We start from the raw sequence: 22898 nt of genomic DNA on the forward strand, positions 1-22898 counted from the left end.
GGTAAAATTTCCTGAACAAAACAACAATGGCTTATACTCTAAAATCAAGAATCAACAAATGGGACCTCCTAAAAGAGCAAAGCTTCTGTAAGGCAAAGGACACTGTCATTAGGACAGATTGGCAACCAACAAATTTGGAAAAGGTATTTTCCAATCCTATATCTGGTAAAGGACTAATATCCAAAATACACAAAGAACTCAAGAAGTTAGAATTCAGAAACCCAAATAACCCTATAAAAAATGAGGTACAGAGCTAAACAAAGAATTCTCAGCTGAGGAATATCAAATGGCTGAGAAGCACCTAAGGAAATGTTCAATATCCTTAGTCATCAGGGAACTACAAGTCAAAACAACTTCACACCGGTCAGAAAGGCTAAGATTAAAAAATAATAATAAAACAACTCAGGTGACAGCAGATGCTAGTTCAGATGTGGAGAAAGAGGAATACTCCTCCACTTCTTTGAGACTGCAAACTGATACAACCACTCTGCAAATCAGTCTTGAATTTCCTCAGTAAATTGAACATTCCCCTACCTGAGGATCCAGCTATACCTCTCCTGGGTAAATAACCACAAGATGCTCCAACATACAACAAAGACATATGTTCCACTGTGTCCAGAGCAACCTAATTTATAATAGCCAGAAGCTGGAAAGAACTCAAATGCCTTTCAACAGAAAAATGGATACAGAAAATGTGGTACATCTACATAATGCAGAACTGCTCAGCTATCAAAAACAGTGACTTCATGAAATTCATAGACAAATTGATTGAACTAGAAAATATCATCCTGAGTGAGGTAACTCAATGACAGAAAAATACACTTGCTATGTCCTCACTGATAAGTCGTTGTTAGCTGAAAAACTCGAATTACATAAGATGTAATCCCCAGACCACATCAAGCTCAAGAAGAAAGATGACCAAAATGCAGTTGCATCACTCCTTCATAAAAGGGAGAACAAAAATATCCATAGGAGTGGATATGGAGGCAAAATTTAGAGCCAAGAATAATGGAATGGCCATTCAGGGCCTGCCTCACATGTGGCACACACACACACACACACACACACACACACACACACACACATATATATATATACACACACAGAGACAAACACACACACACAAACACATATATATCAAACATATATATATATATCAAACATATATATATATATATATATATATATATATATATATATATATATATATATATATATATGTATGTATATATCAAGAAAGGTCTCAGGCACAATGACTAACATGTCTTGGGCACAGAAGACTCCCTTCTCACCTTCTCAGCTAAGGAGGTGAAGGTTCCTCAGAAAATAGGAAATAGGCCTAACCAGCGATACAGAAATCCCACACTTGGGAATATACCCCAAAGGTGCCTCAACTTTCCACAGAGGCTCATGCTCCACTATGCTTATAGTGGCTTTATTTGTGATAGCTGGAAGCTGAAAACATCCCAGATATCCCAAGACAGAATAATGAATAGAGAAAATGTGGTTCATTTACACGATGGAATACTACTCATCTATTAAGAATGAGAACATCCTGAGTTTTGCAGGAAAATGGATGGAACTAGAAAATGTCATCCTGATTGAGGTAACTCAGAACCAAAAGGACACGCAAATATGTTTTGAACAGTAAGTAGATATTAGTACCCCAAAGAAGTACAGAATGCCCAAGATACAGTCCACTGAACCCAAAAAGTTCAACAAGCATAAAGGCCCAAGTGAGGATGCCTCAGTTCCACTTGGGAGTGAGAAGAAAACAACCACAATCGAGGAGGGATAGGAGTACAGGGGAAGGAAAGGGGATCAGGGTGGGAGAGAGAGGAACATGATCTGCTATTGGGTGGAGGAAAAGAACTGAAACCCTGAGTGTCAGTAGAAAGAATGGAAACAGGCAATCTTGAGAGGAAGGGGATTGGGAAGACCCTCTAGAATATACCAGAGATCTGGGAAGGGAGAGACTCTCTCAAAGCTGTGTATCCTAGATGCTTTCATCTACAGTGGGGAGAGGGAAATTTTTGAATTCACCTCCAGCAAAAAAACAGGGCATCAATTGAGGGATAGTGTTGCTGTCTCACAGCCAAAGCTCTGACCCATAATTCTTCCTGTCTGAAAGAAATGCAGGCATGGAAATGGAGAAGAGCCTGAGAAAAAGAAGTTCCAGTGGCAGACCCAAAGTGTGTTCCAGCTCAAGAGGGGGCCCCAGGACCTGACACCATTACAGAAGTTATAGGTGTTCACAAAAAGAGACCTACCATGACTGCTTTCCAAAAAACCCAACAAGAAGCTGAAAGACTCAGATGCACATATGTGCACCCAACCAACTAACCACTCTGGCTGAATTAGAGAAAAGCTGGAGGAAGCTAATGAGGAGGACAAACTTGTAGGATGACAAGCAGTCTCAGTTAACCTAGATCCTTGAAATCTCTTAGACGCTGGATCACCAACCAGGCAGCATACACCAGCTGAGATGAGGTCTCCAACACATATACAGTAGCATTCTCCCTGGTCTGTTTTCAGTCAGAGAAGATGCACTCAGGAAGGCCCCAGGAAGTTTAGAGGTTTGGTGGGGTGGGTGAAGTGGGGAAATCTTTGTGTATTTGTGGAGACTCGGGTGGAGCATGGGAGAGGGGCGTGGAGGAGGTATGGGATGTGGAAACCTTGGGGGATGGACTGGGAGGGGAATAAAATCTGGAGTGTAAAAATAAGTAAGTAAGTAAATAGATATAGATAGATAGATAGATAGATAGATAGATAGATAGATAGATAGATGGATGAATAGTGTATCTCATTTTCTCACTATATTTTATTGCATGAATCCATTTGTACCATATGCATATATTCCTAAATAAAACCTGCTCAGTATATACAATGTTACTTGTATGTATGTTTTCAGAGATGACCATTTGTCGTTAGAAAACAAACGGGTGTACTCTTCCCCAGTGATACACCTTTCCTGTAAACAGACGCCCTCAATTGTTTCTAATTTTATTGTGTATGGTTGAATCCTCCTGGCACTTTGGCATTTTTCCCAATCCATGATGGCATGCCCTTTGGTGTCTGTAGTCATATGTTTTCCCACCTGGCCATTTTGTTCCTAGAATATTGACTCTGAGAATAATCTTCTTTAATAAATGACTAAGCTCTAAGCTTTGGCTTGTTTACTGACTAGCCTTTAACTTACTGAAACTGTCTATTCTATGTCTTCCACACGACTAGTTACCTGTCCTTAGCTTCATGCATCCAATTTCCTCAGTTCTGGACTAATCGCCTATGAATGACTCTTTCTCCCCCTCCCCCTCCCCTCTCCTCCCCTCTCCCCTCCTCCCCCCCTCATCCTTCCCCCCTCTTTTTCCCACTTTCTAATGTTTCTTATTCTTCTTGGCTATAGAATTTTTATTTACAGTTGATGCTTCCAAACAATACTCAAGATATTCTTTCCACAGGTATCCTCTTTGTTGAGCTTGGTCTGGGTGATTATTTTGGTGAGAGTATATTGGCTTTGCTTCTGATCTCACAGGAAACTACCTGATTCTTTGGCTCCTATGGTCTTTTAATCCACTCTTTTACAATAAACACAGTCCTGAGCCTTTGGTAGGGAGGAGTCTTGTACATGTTTCCCCTGGGACTGGAACTCTTCCTGTTGTTAATAAATAGTATGCCCTATAAAAAATGCAGTGTCCTCAGTTTTAAAGTTCCCTGTCTCTAACAACTGTAATGAAACAGAATTGATAAATTAAATATTCCATGTAGTTAACACATGAGACCATATTATCTGCTGCAAGTACAAATCCATGCAAGCATTATTATAGTCAGTGTTAGAAACAGAAAGGGCAACAGCAATCGATTTAGTCTAAATGTCACAAAACAAAAACGTGGAGCATAATAAACATTATATTGTTAATATAACAAGCTTATTAGAATTGCAAAATTAATATCAGAGATCTTCAATAAATTGGAACTAAGTGATTTATTACACAAAATATGAAGTATTCTTTAAAATAAATAATCTTCCTATTAAAATACTTAAATGAAATAATTAGTTAATTGATAGACAAAATTCATTACATTTTTGCAGATTTGGTTTGGCATTTAGAACATATTGTTTTATATATATGAAAAACTAATTATAACAGGACATTTTAAAGTCTGAACAGATACATTGGTAGACATGATATTCTTTCTGAATTGTTTAAAATTACCTGTGTAAGAAAGCAAAAACAAACAGTTGAATGTCAGCATTATGCTTGCATTATATACAATAACCTTTAGTAAAAGATAAAATACAATCTCTCTTTACAGCTAAATAATTCTCCAAATAGCTTTGCAAATTATCTTATTATTTAGGTAATATAGTGTGGTGTATGAACATCATGTATGTAGTTTATGAAAAATATTCAACAGTATTTCAGCTGCAGAATTCCAAAGAAATGAATAAACTATCTGTCTTCTAAATGTTGAAAAATTTCATGTGCTTAAGACATTCACAAAACTGATTTCCTACAAAATGTATACCACTTAAAAGTAAAATTTCCTAAGCATAGAATTTAATCTATAGTTTGATTATATTATTAGGAGATGTCTAATCAACATTACAAATATTTTATTAGAGAAAAAGATCAAATAAATCTTATATTGTAAGCTCATATATTTTCATACTAGAAATAACTGGGTTTATTGACTCATATCTATGGTTTCAGCTAAAAATAATGTCTGTCTCATTTTAACTCTTTCATGATTAAATTTTGATTATTAATTTTCTTTTTTATTTTATTATTTTTTTTCCTTTTCTTTTTTTTTTTTTTTTTTTGGAGCTGGGGACCGAACCCAGGGCCTTGCGCTTGCTAGGCAAGCGCTCTACCACTGAGCTAAGTCCCCAACCCCTATTTTATTTATTTTTATTTCAAATGTTATCTCCCTTCCCAGTTTCCCTTCCACAAACCTTCTATCCCCTTCCCCTCCCATACCTCTATGAAGGTACTCTCACAACTGCCCACCCACTCCTGCCTCAGTGCCCTAGCATTACCTAACCCTGGAAGTCTCCACATGACCAAGGGGACCCCTCCCAGTGATGTCAGATAAGGCAATCCTCTACTACATATTCAGTTGGAGCCATGTTTCCCACACATGTGTACTCTTTGGTTGGTGGTTTAGTCCCAGAAAGCTATGGGGGCTCTGGGTGATTGTTGTTCTTTTCATGGGGTTGCAAACCCCTTCAACTCCTTCAGTCTTTGCCCTTACTTCTCCATTACTTTTCTCACAGTCCAATGTTTGACTGCGTTCATTCGCATTTGTATACGTCAGGCCTTAGAAGAGACTCTCAAGGAACAGGTTTACCAGGCCCATGTCTGCAAGCACTTCTTGGCATAAGCTAAATTATATCTAAGTAAACTTGAACATAACCAAAATTAGGGAAATTCAAAATAAACAACTGTAATGTTTGGGGGATTTTTGTTTATTTTTGGTCTCTCTCTTTTTTTTTTTGTCTGATTCATAAAGAAATTTCCTTTTATTGCTTATTTTATTACTTTATATTCCAGATGTTGCCATTCCTTCCAGTCTCCATTTCCAGGAACTCTTTGTAACAAATCCCCTCCACTTTGCCTCTGAAAGGATGCCTCTGCACACCTGGGAGCAACAAGGATTAGGTTTATCCTCTCCAACTAAGGCCATACAAGGGAGTCCTCTGCTATATAATATGTCTGGGGCCTCAGAACACCCAGTGATGCTCTTTGGTTGGTGGCTTAGCCTCTGGGGGCCTCCAGGAGTCTTGTTTATATGCTCTTCTTATAGGGATGCCCTCTCCTTCAGTTATTCAATCCTTCCCCTAGCTCTTCTATAGGGGTCTTCAACCTCAGTTGGATAAACTCATCTGCACCTGTCATAGCTGCTGGTACAGCTTTTCAGAGGACATCCATGCTAGACTCATATTTGTAAGAACAATATAACATCAGCAATATTGTCATGATTTGGTGCCCACTCATGGGATAAATCCCAAATTGAGCCAGTCACTGGACAGCCTTTCCTTCAGTCTCTGCTCCATTTTTGTCCCTACATTTCCTTTAGACGGGAGATATTATGGGTTAAAATTTTGAAGGTGGTTTGGTGACCCCATCCATTCACTAGGGGGTCCTATCTATCTATTACTGGTGGTCTCTTCGGGTTTCCTCTCCCTGCTGTTGAGTATTATGTCTAAAGTCATTCCCATTGTCTCCTGGGAGCCACTCACATGTCAGATTTCTGGGACTTTCTAGAAGTTCCCATATGCCCCCATGCCCTCTTCTTGTTGCAAAGTTCCATTCATTCTCCTGGCCCTCTGTGCTTTTCTGATATTTTCTCCCCTGCCTGATGATGCACCTCTTCCCTTCTCCCTCCACCCTCAGTCTCTTGTGATTATTTTGTTCATGCTTCTAAGTGGGATTTAAGTATCTTTACCTGGGCCTTCCTTCATGTTCAACTTCTTAGTGTCTGTAAGTTGTATCCTGGATATTCTGTACTTTTTGGTTAATATCCACTAATCACTGAGTACATAATATGCATGTCCTTTTGAGTCTGGGTTATCTCACTCAGGATATTTCCTAGTTCCATCCATGTGCCTGCAAAATTTATGGTGTCCTTGTTTTAATAGCTGAATAATATTACTTTGTGTTAGTGAAACATTTTTTGTATCCATACTTTGATTGAGGGTCATCTGGTTTGCATCCATTATCTGGCTATTATGAATCAGACTGCTTTGAATAAAGTGAAGCATATGTCCTTATGTCATGGTGGAGCATCTTTTGAATATACGCCCAGGAGCGGTATAGCTGGTTTCTCAGCTAAAAATATTGTCAAATTTCTGAGGACCCACCAGATTGATCTCCAGAGTGGGTATACCATTTTGCAATCACACCAGCAATGGAGAAGTATTCCCCTTTTCTCCTCATCCCCATCAGAATGTGCTGTCACTTGAGTTTGATTTTAGCCATTGTAATGAGTATAAGGCAGAATTCCCTGGTCTTTTTGACTTGCATTTCCTTGATGACTAAGAAGGATATTGAACATTTAGAAAAATACTTCTCAGTTATTCAAGATACCTCTGTTGAGTTTTAGAGTTTAACTTCTTGAATTCTTTATACATTTTGAATATTAGCTGTTTATGCAATGTAGGGTTGGTGGAGATCTTTTACCAAACTGTAGGATGCCATTTTGTTCTATTGACTGTGCCCTTTTTATAGAAGCTTTTCAGTTTCATGAGGCCTCATTTGTCAATTGTTGATCATCAAGCCTGAGCCATTGGTGTCCTTTTCAGTAATTTTTCCCCATGCCAATGCATTCAAGGCACTTTCTCAATTTTTTCTAATATTAGATGCAGTGTATCTGATTTTAGGCTGAAGTTCTTAATCCACTTGGACTTTAGCTTTGTGCAAGGTGATAAATATGGATGTATTTTCATTCTTCTACATGCAAACTGCCAGTTAGACAAGCACCATTTATTGAAGATGCTATCTCTTTTCAACTCTATTGTTTGGCTTTTCTCACTAATGAAAAGGTCACTGAAACAGAACCTAAACAGAAATACATTGAAACTAACAGAAGTTATGACCCAAACATATTTAATACATATCTACAGAACTTTTCACCCGCAAACAAAAAATAACTTCTTAGTACCACAGGGAACCTTCTCTGAAATTGACTATATAATTGGACACAAAGCAAGCCTCAGAAGACAAAAGAAGATTGGAATAATTCCATGCTTACTATCATATCACTATGAAGTAAGACTGGAATCCAATAACACATAATCAACAGACATTTCACATACTCATGGAAACTCAAAAAATCTCTATTCAAGTATAACTTGGTCAGGGAAAACTAAAGACAGAAAATAGAAATGTTCAAGAATTCAATGAAAATGAAAGCAACGCATTTCCAAAATTATGAGACACTGTGAAAACACTTTTTTGTTTTTCTTTTTTCTTTTGGTTTTGTTTTGTTTTGTTTATTCAAGTTCAGGTCTTAGATCCCAGGCAATGCCGCTGTACAGCAATAGTGGGTTTTTATTTTTCTTTTTTTTTTCTTTTTTTTTTAATCTTCCCCCGTTTTTGAGATTGTGCTATTTTGTTCTTGTTTTCTTTTTCTTTTTCTTTTTTTTCATCTTTATTAACTTGGATATTTCTTATTTACATTTTGATTGTTATTCCCTTTCCTGGTTTTCAGGCCAACATCCACCGAACCCCTCCCCTTCCCCTTCTATATGGGTGTTCCCCTCTCCATCCTCGCTCCATTACCCCACTCCCCTCAACAATCACATTCATTGGGGGTTCATTCTTGGCAAGACCAAGGGCTTCCCCTTCCACTGCTGCTCTTACTAGGCTATCCACTGCTACTTATGCGGTTGGAGCCCAGGGTCAGTAAATGTATGGTCTTTGTGTACTGGCTTAGTCCCTGGAAGCTCTGGTTGTTTGGCATTGTTTTTCATATGGGGACTCAAGCCCCTTCAAGGTCTTTCAGTCCTTTCTCTGACTCCATCAACGGGGGTCCCATTCTCAGTTCATGGGTTCCCTGCTGACATTCGCCTAAGTATTTGCCTTATTCTGGCTGTGTCTCTCAGGAGAGATCTACATCCGGTTCCTGTCCTCCTGTACTTCTTTGCTTCATCCATCTTATCTAGTTTGGTGGCCTTATATGTATGGGCCACATATGGGGCAGTCTCTGAATGGGTGTTCCTACTGCCTCCGTTCTACACTTTGCCTCTCTATTCCCTCCCAAGGATATTCTTGTTCCCCTTTTAAAGAAGGAGGGAAGCATTTACATTTTGGTCATCCTTGTGTTCTAATTAGAATATTTGGGCTAATATTCACTTATCAAGGAGTGCATACCGTGTGTGTTTTTCTGTGATTGGGTTACCTCACTCAGGATAACATTTTCCAGTTCTATCCATTTGCCTATGAATTTCATTAAGTCATTGTTTTTGATAGCTGAGTAATATTCCATTGTGTAGACATACCACATTTTCTGTATCCATTCCTTTGTTGAAGGGCATCTGGGTTCTTTCCAGCTTCTGTCTATTATACATAAGGCTGCTATGAACATAGTGGAGCATGTGTCATTGTAGCATGTTGGAGCATCTTTTTGATATATGTCCAAGAGAGGTATAGCTGGGTCCTTAGGTAGTGCACTGTTGAATTTTCTGAGGAACCTCCAGAATGTTTGTACTAGTTCACAATTCAACCAACAATGGAGGAGTGTTCCTCTTTCTCCACGTCCATGTTCTCCTGGGCTGTCACCTGAGTTTTTCATCTTAGCCATTCTGACTGGTGTGAGGTAGAATCACAGGGTTGTTTTGATTTGCATTTCCCTTATGACTAAAGTTGTTGAACATTGCTTTAGGTGTTTCTCAGCCATTCTGCATTCCTCAGCTGTGAATTCTTTGTTTAGATCTGAACCCCATTTTTAATAGGGTTATTTGTCTCCCTGCAGTCTAACTACGTGAGTTCCTTGTATATTTTCGATATAAGCCCTCTATCAGTTGTAGGATTGGTAAAGATCTTTTCCTAATCTGTTGGTTGGATTTTGTCCTAATAACAGTGCCCTTTGCCTTTCAGAAGCTTTTCAGTTTTATGATAACCCATTTGTTGATTCTGATCTTAGAGCTTAAGCCATTGGTGTTTTGGTCAGGAAAATTTCACCAGTTCCCGTGTGTTCGAGATTATTCTCCACTTTTTCTTCTATTAGTTTGAGTGTATCTGGTTTGATGTAGAGGTCCTAGATCCACAGGGACTTAAGCTTTTTACAGGGTGATAAGAATCGACCGATCTGCATTCTTCTACATGCTGACCTCCAGTTGTACCAGCACCATTTGCTGAAAATGCTATCTTTTTTCCCTTGGATGGGTTTGACTCCTTTGTCAAAAATCAAGTGACCATAAATATGAGGGTTCATTTCTGGGTCTTCAATTCTATTCCTCTTGTCTACTTGCCTGTCTCTGTACCAATACCATACAGTTTTTACCACTATTGCTCTGTAATACTGCTTGAGTTCAGGGATAGTGATTCCCTGGGAAGTCTTTTTACTTATGAGGATAGTTTTAGCTATCTTGGATTTTTTATTATTCCAGATGAATTTGCAGATCGTTCTGTCTAATTCTATGAAGAAGTGGATTGGAATTTTGATGGGGATTGCAATGAATCTGTAGACTGCTTTTGGTAAAATGGCCATTTTTACTATCTTAATCTTGCCAATCCATGAGCATGGGAGATCTTTCCATCTTCTGAGATCTTCTTCAACTTCTTTCTTCAGAGGCTTGAAGTTCTTTTCATACAGATCTTTCACTTACTTGGTTAAAGTCACACCGAGGTATTTTATAATATTTGGTACTATTATGAAGAGTGTTGTTTGCCTAATTTCTTTCTAGGCTTGTTTCTCTTGTGTAGAGGAAGGCTACCAATTTATTTGAGTTAATTTTATACCCAGCCACTTTGCTGAAGGTGTTTATCAGGTTTAGTTGTTCTCTGGTGGAACTTTTAGGATCAATTAAGTATACAATCATGTTATCTGGAAAAAGTGATATTTTTACTTCTTCCTTTCCAAACTGTATCCTTTTGATCTCCTTTTGTTGTCTGATTGTTCTTGTTAGATTTCAAAGACTATATTGAATAAATAGGGAGAGAGTGGTCAGGATTGTCTAGTGACTGATTTTAGTGGGATTGCTTCAATATTCTCTCCATTTAGTTTAATATTAGCTACTGGTTTGCCGTATTTACTATGTTCAGGTTTGGGCCTTGAATTCCTATTCTTTCCAGGACTTTTATCATGAAGGGTTTTGAATTTTGTCAAATGCTTTCTTAGCATCTAATGACATGATCATGTGGTTTTTATCTTTCAATTTGTTTGTATAGTGGATTACGTTGATGGTTTTCCATATATTAAACCATCTGTGCATTCCTGGAATGAAGCCTACTTCAGCATAATGGAAGAGGTGTGTTTCCTGTAGGCAGCAAAATAATGGGTCCATATTGCATAACCAGTTTATTAATCTATGTCTTTTTGTTGGGGAATTGAGTCCATGAATGTTGAGAGATATTAAGGAATAGTGATCATTTCTTCCTTTTATATTAGTTTTTGGATGTGAGATTATGTTTGTGCTTGCCTTCTCTTTGTTTCGTTGCAAAACGGTTAGTTTCTTGCTTTATCTATGGTGTTGCTTGCCTCCTTATGTAGGACTTACCATTTATTATCCACTGTAGGGCTGGATTTGTAGAAAGATATTGTGTTAATTTGGCTTTGTCATGGAGTATCTTGCTTTCTCCATCTATGTTAATTGTGAGTTTTGCTGGATACAGTAACCTGGACTGGCATTTGTGTTCTCTTAGGGTCTGTATGACATCTGTCCAGGATGATCTGGCTTTCATAGTCTCTGGTAAGAAGTCTGGTGAAATTCTGATAGATCTGCCTTAAATGTTACTTGACCTTTTTCCCTTTCTGCTTTTAATATTGTTTCTTTGTTTTGTCTATTTGGTTTGTTTTTTTTTTTTTCTATTTAACCTGAGGAATTTCTTTTCTGGTCCCGTATATTTGGAGTTCTGTAGGCTTCTTGTATGTTTATGGGCATCTCTTTCTTTAAGTTAGGGAAGTTTTCTTCTATGATTTTGTTGAAGATATTTACTGGTCCTATGAGCTGGGAGTCTTCACTCTCTTCTATACCTATAATCCTTAGGTTTGATCTTCTCATTGTGTCCACATATCCTGTATGTTTTGGGCCAGTACCTTTTTCCATTTTCCATTATCTTTGACAGTTGTTTCAATGATTTCTATGGAATCTTCTGCTCCTGATATTCTCTCTTCTATTCCTTGCATTCTGTTGGTGATACATAGCAAGAATTATAATAAAAGGCTATGGAGCTCCATGAAATAATATTTATTCTTCTGGACAAGAAAATTAACATCAGTGAATATTTCATCTTAATTAAAAGCAGATTACTAAAATGTGTATTTTTAAAAATAAAGTGACCTTTATTTTCAACCACATCTCTGAAAATTTTAGATTTTGCCTTAGACAACATTTCCTTTTAAGTCACTTTTTAAAATGTCAAAGATATGACTTAATACATACGTGTCCAATCAATTTAATCTTACATTTTCGTTAAAATAGTGGTAGCTGAAATCATCTCCTGGAAATTAGTTTTTATCATTTCCCAGTTTTTTAAACAGCAAAATAGCCTATGATAGGAAACCTAAATGAACATTGTCCCTAATGAAAAGAAAGAAAAAAAATTAAAAACATGGAAAACAATTTTCAAAACATCTTATTTATCAGTGAGCTAAAATAATTTAGTAGCTATATGCTGTGATGTAGGAGGGAGCTTAATTTGGAAGATGGCAAGTTCAATTCATGTTATTTACACAGTGAGACTTTATCTTAACAGTTAAAGCTCTAACTAAGAACCTGAGGCAGTGGATTATGTTGATGTGTTTCCATATAGTGAACAATATCTGTGCCTCTTGGATGGAACCTACTTTATCATGATGAATGATCATTATGATGTGTTCTTGGATTTAGTTTGCAAGAATTTTATTGAATATTTTTGCATCAATACTCATGAGGGATATTGGTCCTCTTTCTTTGTTCGGTCTTTGTGTAGTTTGGGCATTAGTGTAACAGTAGCTGCATAGAATGTATTTGGTAGTGTTCCTTCTGTTTCTATTTCATGGAATACACTGAGAAGCTTTGGTTTTAGGTCTTCTTTGAATGTCTGATAGAATTCTGCACTAAAACCATCTGCTCCTGGGAATTATTTGGTTGTGAAACTTTTAATGACTTCTTCTATTTCCTTAGGGGTTATGGGACAGTTTAGACGATTTGGCTGATCCTAATTTAACTTTGGTACTTGGTATCTGTCTAGAAAATGATCCATTTCATCTAGATTTCCAGTTTTGTTGAGTAAAGGTTTTTTTTAAGTAGGATCTGATAATTTTTAAATTTATTTGGTTTCTGCTGTTATATCTCCATTTAACATTTCTGATTTTGTTAATTTGCATACTATCTTGGGTCCTCTGACTAAGCTAAGTGTTTATTTATCTTGTTGAATTTTTCAAAGAACCAGCTAATGGTTTGTTGATTCTTTCTGTAGTTAAATTTGTTTGTTTCTATTTGGTTGATTTGAGCTCTGAGTTTGACTATTTCCTGCTCTTTACTCCTCTTCCTGTATTTGCATCTAGAGCTTTGAGGTGTGCTGTAGGGCTGTTACTGTACGCTCTCTCCAGTTTATTTGTGGATGCACTGAGAGACATGCATTTTTCATTTATCACTATTTTTTATAGTATCCCATAAGTTTGGGTATGTTGAGCCTTCATTTTCATTAAATTCTGAGAAGTCTTTCTTTATTTATTCCTTGACAAAGTTATCATTGAGCAGATACTTGTTCAGCTTCCTTGTATATGTTGGCTTCATGTTATTGTTGTTATTGTTGAAGACCAGCCTTAGTCTGTTTTGGTCTGATAGGATGCATAATATCATTTCAATCTTCTTGTATTTGTTGAAGCTTGTTTCATGTCAGTTACAGAGAATGTACCATGAGGTGATGATAAGAAGTTATATTCATTTGTTTTAGGATGAAATGTTCTGTAGATATCTGCTAAGCCAACTTGGTTCAAAACTTTTGTTAGTTTTACTGTGTTTCCATTTAGGTTCTGTTTCCATGATCTGTGCATTGTTGAGGGTGGGGTATATGGAAATCCATCAATGTAATCCAGAATATAAACAAACACACAGGAAAAAAAATCACAAGATCTACTCATTAGATGGAGAAAAAACAACAACAATCCTTTGACAATACAATAATCTTTCATGCTAAAATTATTGGAGAGAATAGAAATTCAAACTCTATAACTAAATATAATGAAAGGAAAATACAGTGAGCCAATAGCTAATATCAAGCTAAATAGGGAGAAATTTAAAGCAATCCTACTAAAATCTGGAACAAGATGAAGCTGCCCACTCTACCACTATCTATTCAATATAGTCCCTGAAATTCTAGCCAAAGGAATTAGGCCACAAAAGGATATAAAACGGATACATATTGGAAAGGAAGAACTCAAGATATCATTATTTACAGATGATATATTAGTACACATAAGTGATTAAAAAAAGTCCATAAGAGAACTTCTACAGATGATGAACAACTTCAGCAAAGTGTTTGGATACAAATTTAATTCAAACAAATCAGTAACTTCCTGTACTCAAATGATAAATAGGGCGAGAAAAAATTAGAGAAATGACATCCTTTACAATAGTCACAAGTAGTATGAAATATATTGTTGTGATGCTTACCAAGAAAGTGAAATATTTATATGACAAGAAGTTCATGTCTCTGAAAAAATAAGTTGAGAAGATCTCAGAAGATATAAAGACCTCCCATGCTCATGGATCAGCAGGATTACCATAGCAAAAATAGCCATGTTACCTAAAGCATTCTAGAGAGTCTATGAAACCCACCACCAAAATTTCAACTCAATTCTTCATACAGTTAGAAAAAGCAGTTCTCAAATGTATCTGGAATAACATAAATCCAGGATATCAAAATCCATTCTAGTGCCTGTGGCCCAACTTCTCTGATCCGAGCCCATAGCTCCCTGCTCCCAAATCCTGTGGGAGGGAAAGCTGAACACTCAGAAGTGTGGGCAATCCTTAGACTGCAGGGCAGGACAGACTGCTACTTCTTCCAAATTTTGCCAACATTCCTGACCCAAGAGGAAACTGCATAGTGCCTGTGAACAAAGGAATATAAGAGCAGTCAAGCTACAGGAGCCCCAGGGTCCAGATCTGCACCCAGATCTGAACTGAACCAGTCAAACTGCTCCCTAAAACCCAAATCCCACATAAGGAGGAGAGCTAGACCCTCAGAAGTGTGGACACTCCTGTTACATCTGAGGAGACTTCTCTCTGTCCACATTTCCAACTCAAGAGGAAAAAGCCGAGTGCCATCTGTGCCCCCTGTGCAAAGGGACCTCGAAGCAGTAGGAGCAAGACCCTTCCAGTTGCTGCCATCATGGAGAACTGAAAGTCAACTGCCAGGAGTGACTACACACCTGAGAGCAGAACACTCTGTTCTCATAAGTGGCTGAAAAAAATGAGGAAAACAGGTACAGGAAACATAACAAAAGAAAACAAGATTATTTGGCATCATCAGAGCCAGGTCTCCATACCAAAGCAAACACTAGATATCCAAACACAGGATAAGCACGATCTAGATTTAAAATCATTTTATCATGATGATGGAGGACTTTAAGAAGGTCATAAATAACTCCCTTAAGGAAATACAGAACAACATAAGTAAGCAAGTAGAAGACCTTAAAGAGGAAACAAAAAAATTCCTTAAAGAACAACTGGAAAAAACAACCAAACAGGAGAAGAAAATGAACAAAACAATCCAGGAGTAAAAATGGAAATAGAAAAAATAAAGAAAACACAAAGGGAGACAACCCTGGAGATAAAAAACCTAGGGAAGAGATCAGGAGACATAGATGTGAGAATCAAGAACAGAATACAAGAGGTAGAAGAGAGAGTCTCAGGAGCAGAAGATAACTTAGAACATATCGACACAACTGTCAAAGATAATGTAAAATGGACAAAACTCCTAGCCCAAAACATCCAGGAAATACAGGACACAATGAGAAGATCAATCCAAAGAATAATAGCTATAGAAGAGAGTGAAGACTCCCACCTTATAGGGCCAGTAAATACCTTAAACAAAATCATAGAAAAAAACGTCCCTAACCTAAAGAAAGAGATGTCCATAAACATTCTAGAAGCCTACAGAACTCCAAATAGATTGGACCAGAAAAGAAATTCCTCCTGTCACATGATAGTCAAAACACCAAATGCACAAAACAAAGAAAGAATATTAAAAGCAGTAAGGGGAAAATGTCAAGTAACATATAAAGGCAGACCTATTAGAATTAAACCAGAATTCTCACCAGAGATTGTGAAATCCAGAATATTCTGGACAGATGGCATACAGACCCTAAGGTAACAAAAATTTCAACCAAGGCTCTTATAGCCAGCAAAACTATCAATTATAATTGAGGGAGAAACCAAGATATTCCTTGACAAAACCAAATTTACACAATATATTTCTAAAAATCCAGCCCTACAAAGGATAAAAAAATGGCAAAGCCCAACACAAGGAGGTAAACTACACCCTAGAAAAAGCAACAAAGTAATTTTCTTGTTAGAAAAACAGAAGAGAAGCACATAAACATAATCCCACTTCTAATTATAAACATAACAGGAAGCAACAATCACTATTCCTTAATATCTCTCAATATTAATGGACTCAATTTGCGAATAAAAGAACTCAGATTAACAGACTGGATATGGAAAGAGGGCACAGCATTTTGCTGCCTACAGGAAACACACCTCAGAGACAAAGACAGACACTACTTCAGAGTAAAAGGCTGGAAAACCATTTTCAAATCAATTCGTCTGAAGAAACAAGCTGGAGTAGCCATTCTAATATAGAATAAAATCGACTTCCAACCAAAGGTCATCAAAAAAAGATAAGGAAGGAGACATATTCATATTCATCAAAGGAAAAATCCACCAAGATGAACTCTCAATGCTAAATATCTATGCTCCAAATACAAGGGCACCTACATACATAAAAGAAACCTTACTAAAGCTCAAAGCACACATTGCACCTCATACAATAAGAGTAGGAGACTTTAACATCCCACTCTAATCAAAGGGAAGGTCGTGGACACAGAAATTAAACAAAGACATAGAGAGAATAGCAATAGTTTTGACCAAATTGACTTAATAGAAATTTATAAACCATTCCATCCTAAAACAAAAGGATATACCTTCTTCTCAGCACTCATGGTACCTTCTCCAAAATAGAACATATAATCGGGCACAGAACAGGCCTCAAAAGGTACAGAAAGATAGAAATAATCCCATGCATCCTATCAGATCACCATGTATTAAGACTGGTCTTCAATAACAACAATAAGGAAAGAACGTCCACATATACATGGAAGTGGAACAATGCTCTACTCAATGGTAACTTGGTAAAGGAAGAAATAAACAGAAATTAAAGACGTGTGAATTTAATGAAAATGAAGGTACAACATACCCCAACCTGTGGGACACAATGAAAGCTGTGCTAAGAGGAAAACTCATAGGTCTAAGTGCTGGCAGACAGAAATAGAAGGCAGCATGCATCAGCAGCTTGACAGTAAACTAAAAGCATTAGAATAAAAAGTAGCAAATAAACACAAGAGGAGTAGAAGGCAGGAAGTAGTCAAACTCAGAGCTGAAATCAGCCATGTAGAAACAAAAAGGACTGTACAAAGAATCAACAGAACTAAAAGGTGGTTCTTTGAGAAAATCAACAAAATAGTTAGTCCCTTAGCCAGACTAAGCAGAGGGCACAGAGAAAGTGTCAAAATTAACAAAATCAGAAATGAAAGGGAGACACAGCAACAAAATCTGAGGAAATTAAAAAAAATCATAAGATTCTACTACAAAAGTCTATATTCATTAAAACTGGAAAATCTGGAGGAAATGTTCAATTTTCTAGACAAATACCTGGTAACAAAGTTAAGTCAGGCACAGATAAACTGTTCAATCAACCCCATAACTCCTAAAGAAATAGAAGCAGTCATTAAAAGTCTCCCCACCAAAAAGACCTCAGGACTGGACAGGTTTAGAACATAATTCTACCAGACCTTCCTAGAAAACCTCATAGAAATACTTTGAAAAATATTTCACAAAATTGAAACAGACAGAGCACTACCAAATTCCTTCTAATTACTCTTATACCTAAACCATACAAAGACCCAACAAAGGAGAACTTCAAACCGATTTCCTCTATGAATATCGATGCAAAAATACTCATTAAAATTCTTGCAAACTGAATCTTAGAGCACATCAAAAGGATCATCCAACATGAACAAGTAGGCTTCATTCCAGGTATTCAGGGATGGTTCAATATATGGAAAACCATCAACATAACCCACTATACAAATAAATACAAAGATAAAAAATAATGTTCGTTTCATTAGATATTGAGAAAGCATTTGACAAAATTCAACCCCCCTTCTTTTTTGTGGTTTGCCCTGGAGTTATCTGTATTTTGATGCTAATTCCACTGCCCCAAGGACAGTTGCCTAGGACTCAGGTGACTTCACCAGAATCTTCTCCCCATTTAATTTGTAAAATACAGGTGAGGGCAGGTACAGGATAGAAGGGGGTCTGTCATTGGACTAGAAGGAAGGATGAGTGGTAGAGAAGTTTAAAGGAAGGGGAGGAGACTGGAATGGAAAGAAGAGAGACAGGAGGGACAGAGAACATAGTCATGGTGAAGAGAAAATGGAAGCTGACGTTCATATTCCACTCTGTGTTACAGATTTACAGATTGTTATTAATGTTCTTAAGAGATGGGGTCTGAGGGGGTTGGGGATTTAGCTCAGTGGTAGAGCGCTTGCCTAGCAAGCGCAAGGCCCTGGGTTCAGTCCCCACCTCCAAAAAGAGAGAGAGAGAGAGAGAGAGAGAGAGAGAGAGAGAGAGAGAGAGAGAGAGAGATGGGGTCTGTATGTTTAGGTGGCAATTACATCTTTTTTTTATTAGCTTGAGTATTTCTTATTTACATTTTGAGTGTTATTCCCTTTCCCGGCTTCCAGGCAAACATCCCCCTAATCCCTCCCCTTCCCCTTCTTTAGAGGTGTTCCCCTCCCCATCTTCCCCCCATTGCCGCCCTCCCTCCAACAATCACGTTCACGAGCGCAATTATATCTTATCAATTGGGTCAAAGGTTATTGTGTTGTGTAATCTTTTATGTGACAGTTTGAGTGTAAGATAGTGTGTGACAGCTGGATACACTGGGCCACTATGGAATTGAGATGTGTGTTTCTGGCATGGAATCCTGTCTTGGGAACTACATACATAGCGAGATTGTTGCCAGGCTCAGAGAGAGGCCTTCGACATTGTTATATGAGATGGAGCAAAGTGGGTGAGAGACTTTGTGGACTGGGAATTAAGAAATCTAGCAGAATCTGAGGTGCTGGACCTAGTGGGGATAAAAGACTGTTATACTTTTATATTTGTACAACAACAGTTCATGACAAAAGTCCTGGAAAGAACAATATTTTGAGGCTATACCTAAACATAGTAAAAGTCATATAAAGCAAACCAGTAGCTAACATTAAACTAAATGGAGAAAAACCTGAAGCAACCCCACTAAAATCAGGGACTAGACAAGGCTGCCCACTCTCTCCCTACTTATTCAATATAATTCTTGAAGAACTAGCCAGAACAATCAGACAAAAAAAGGAGGTCAAAGGGGTAAAAATTAGAAAGGAAGATGTCAAAATATCATTATTTGCAGATGATATGATAGTATACTTATGTGACCCCAAAAGTTCCACCAGAGAACTACTAAGTCTGATAAACAACTTTAGCAAAGTGGCTGGGTATAAAATTAACTTGAACAAATCAGTAGTGTTCCTCTACTCAAAGGAGAAACAGGCTGAGAAGTTAAATTCCAGAGTACCAAATAGCCCTGTTAAAAATTGTGTACAGAGCTAAACAGAGGATTCTCAAATGGCTGACTAGCACTGAAAGAAATGTATAACATCCTTAGTCAGCAGAAAAATGCAAATTAAAGAACCATGAGATTTCACCTCACAACAGTCAGAAAGGCTAACACCAAATCTCAGGTGACAGCAGATGCTGGCAAAGATGTGGAGAAAGAGTAACATTCCTTCATTGGTGATGGGATTGTAAGTTGGCTTAACCACTCTGGAAATCACTCTGGCAGTTCTTCAGAAAATTTGAAATAATTCTACCAGAGGCCACAGCTATACTAATCCTGGGCATATACCCCAAAGATGATCCAACATATAACACAGACATATGTTCCACCATGTTATTAGCCTTGTTTATAATAGCCAGAATCTTGCAACAACCTAAATGTCCCCCAACAGGGGAATTGGTACAAAAATTGCAGTATATTTACACTCAGATATTAAAACAATAATTTCATGAAATTCACAGGCCAAAGGATAGAATTTGAAAAAAATCATCCTGAGTGAGGTAACCCAGGCAGGTAAGAACAGACATTTTATGTACTCACTGATGATTGGATGTTACTCAGAAAGAAGTTTAGAAGACCAACAATACAACTCACAGATCTTATGAAATTCAATAAGAAATAAGATTCCATCAAGATGGTAAAGGGTAGAGGGGGCTTGTAGAGGGGAAACTGGTAATGGGTATAACATTTGAAATGCAAATATAATATTATATTATATTATATATTATATATTATAATATAATAACCAATAAAAATGAGAAAAAAGGAAAAGCAAAATCAAAATACAAAATACAAAAAACAAACAAACAAAAAACAAAAGAAGCTGAGGCAGGAATATTGTCACAGCTATCAGTTAATTCTAGGTTATATAGTGATTACCAGACCATCAAGGACTAATATACTACGGTGTTTCATTAACATTCATTTTTACAAGTATAGTGATGTGATATCCTACATTAAAACATCTTTGGGGACTAGGGAGTGATCCAGTAGGGACTTTATTACTAGGTTAGTGTTCTTCCTATGCAAGCACCAGAACATGAATTTGCATCCCCCAAATCCACGTAAGAGCTGAATACCATGTGTCTGTTACCTAGGGATGCTGATCCAGGAATCTCATGCACTGGTATACCAGCCAAGCAAAAACAAGGAGCTCCAGGTTCAATAAGAAGTTGTATCACAAAATATAGGACAACCCATAAAGCAAGGACATCGTGATGTTAGCCTTTGATCTCTATACATGCCTGTATGTGTGGCTGCAGGCAAATACAACCATCATTGCCCTCCATACATACTGAAATTTATAATACATTCAAGATCATTGTAGAAACACTGTAGGAAGCATGAAATAATATTGTATTCTATGACAATCATTATTTTGGAATTGATGCCAAATTAATCCCTTCTGAGCAATAATTACTGTGAGGGTTTATGTTTGTGTTCCAGTGGGTGACTTTATCTATAAGAAAATGGCATCCAAGTGTCCAATAGAAACATTTCTCCTATATGTTTTCTCAAAAGATATAATATTCTGTATTAATGAGTCAACTGAAACTGCACAAAATGTGACTTTGGTATGAGTATTGGAATATATTTCATAATTCATATCTTCATTTAGATTACATCACAGCATATCTGTAAGACCAGAGCTATCTACTGTGTACTCTTGCCAGCCCTAAGTTTGGGATAATTTCATCAATGATCTATGGACACCTAAAGGCAAACTTTATTCAGTTAATAATTGTTATAATGTCTATAAGATACTTATTACTGCTTTAGCACTTTTTATTCATTTTTACTAGTTATTCTACTAGGAAAATTATTATAATTATAAATATTTTTGGATTTTGAAAATACAGAGAATTTGTAAATAGTCATGGAAGAATCTAGAAGTTATGGAGAAAAGTTACAAGGAAACCTCTGATATAAGATATAGCTTAAAATGAATTATTGAGGAACTATAGGACAGCAAGTGGTCAAATTGATGATTAGTGAATAAAATACAAGCACATAGAAGATATTTAATAATATCTAATCTTAAATAATTGCTAAGAGAGACTAGGGAAATAGATTTGTACGTAAGAGATCTTGATGTACAATACTTGTAATACTTTTTTTAATTGGGTATTTTTTATTTACATTTCAAATGCTATCCCCTGTCACGATTTCCTATCCATAATCTCCCAATCCCATCACCCACCCCTCTGCTTCTATGAGGGTGTTCCCCCTTCACAACAACCCATCTCTTACCACATCCCTGCCCTGAAATTTTTGCTTTACAGGGTCATCAAACCTTGGCAGAAGCAATGGCTTCTCTGTCCCAATAAGTCCATCCTTTGCCACATATGCAGCTGTAACCATAGGTTTGTCCATGTGTACTTTTTGGATGGTGTTTTAGTCCCTGAGAGCTCTGATTGGTAGGCATTGTTGTTCTTATGGGGCTGCAAACCTCTTCAGCATCTTTAATACTTTTTCTAACTCCTCCAATGGGAAGCCATTCTAAAGCATTGTTTGACTGTGAACATCTGCCTCTGCATTTGTCATGTTCTAGCACAGCCTCTCAGGAAACAGTGATACCAGGCTCCTGTCAGCATGCACTTCTTGGAATCAGCAATATTGTCGGGGTGTGCTGGCTGTATGTACATGGGCTGGATCCCCAGGTGGGGTAGGCTCTAAATGGCCGTTCTTCAGTCTCTGTCTCCATATCTCCTCCTATGAATAATTTTGTTACCTCTTCTAAGAAGGACCAAAGCACTGGAGGTTGGTCATCCTTCCTCTTGAGTATTCTTAACCATAAGTTTAAGTTCTCAGTAACTATCTAAAACTCTGTGTGTCACCACATATGCCTACTACCCCAGCATAGAGGGGCATGGAGACAGGAAGTTGCTGTGCCTTACTGAAGACTTCTCTGGCTTTAGATCAGTTAAGAGATCTTCTCTAAACTAAAAAGATAAAAAGTGATATATCAGGACACTAATCTTGTGCATATACAACAAACATAGATGTGCAAGCACTAAATTATTATACAGAAAAAAAGATAAGAAATAATACATGGTGGTATACAAATTTGACAATACATTTAACCTATTACATAGATTTAGGGTTGGAACAATAATAGTATACTGGCCTAAGCCCAGGGAAATTCAAACTTTAAAATTTAAAACATGTTTTTTAAGATTATTTTTAGATTATAATTGCATAGTTTCCCTTTCCTCGTTAACTTCCTCTAACCCTCCCCCCATACCCCTGCATTATTCTATTTCAAATTCATTGATTCTTTTTAATTCATTAATGATGTACATAACAACT

Source organism: Rattus norvegicus, chromosome 7 (assembly GCF_036323735.1).
Source record: "Rattus norvegicus strain BN/NHsdMcwi chromosome 7, GRCr8, whole genome shotgun sequence".
Classification (NCBI taxonomy): domain Eukaryota; kingdom Metazoa; phylum Chordata; class Mammalia; order Rodentia; family Muridae; genus Rattus; species Rattus norvegicus.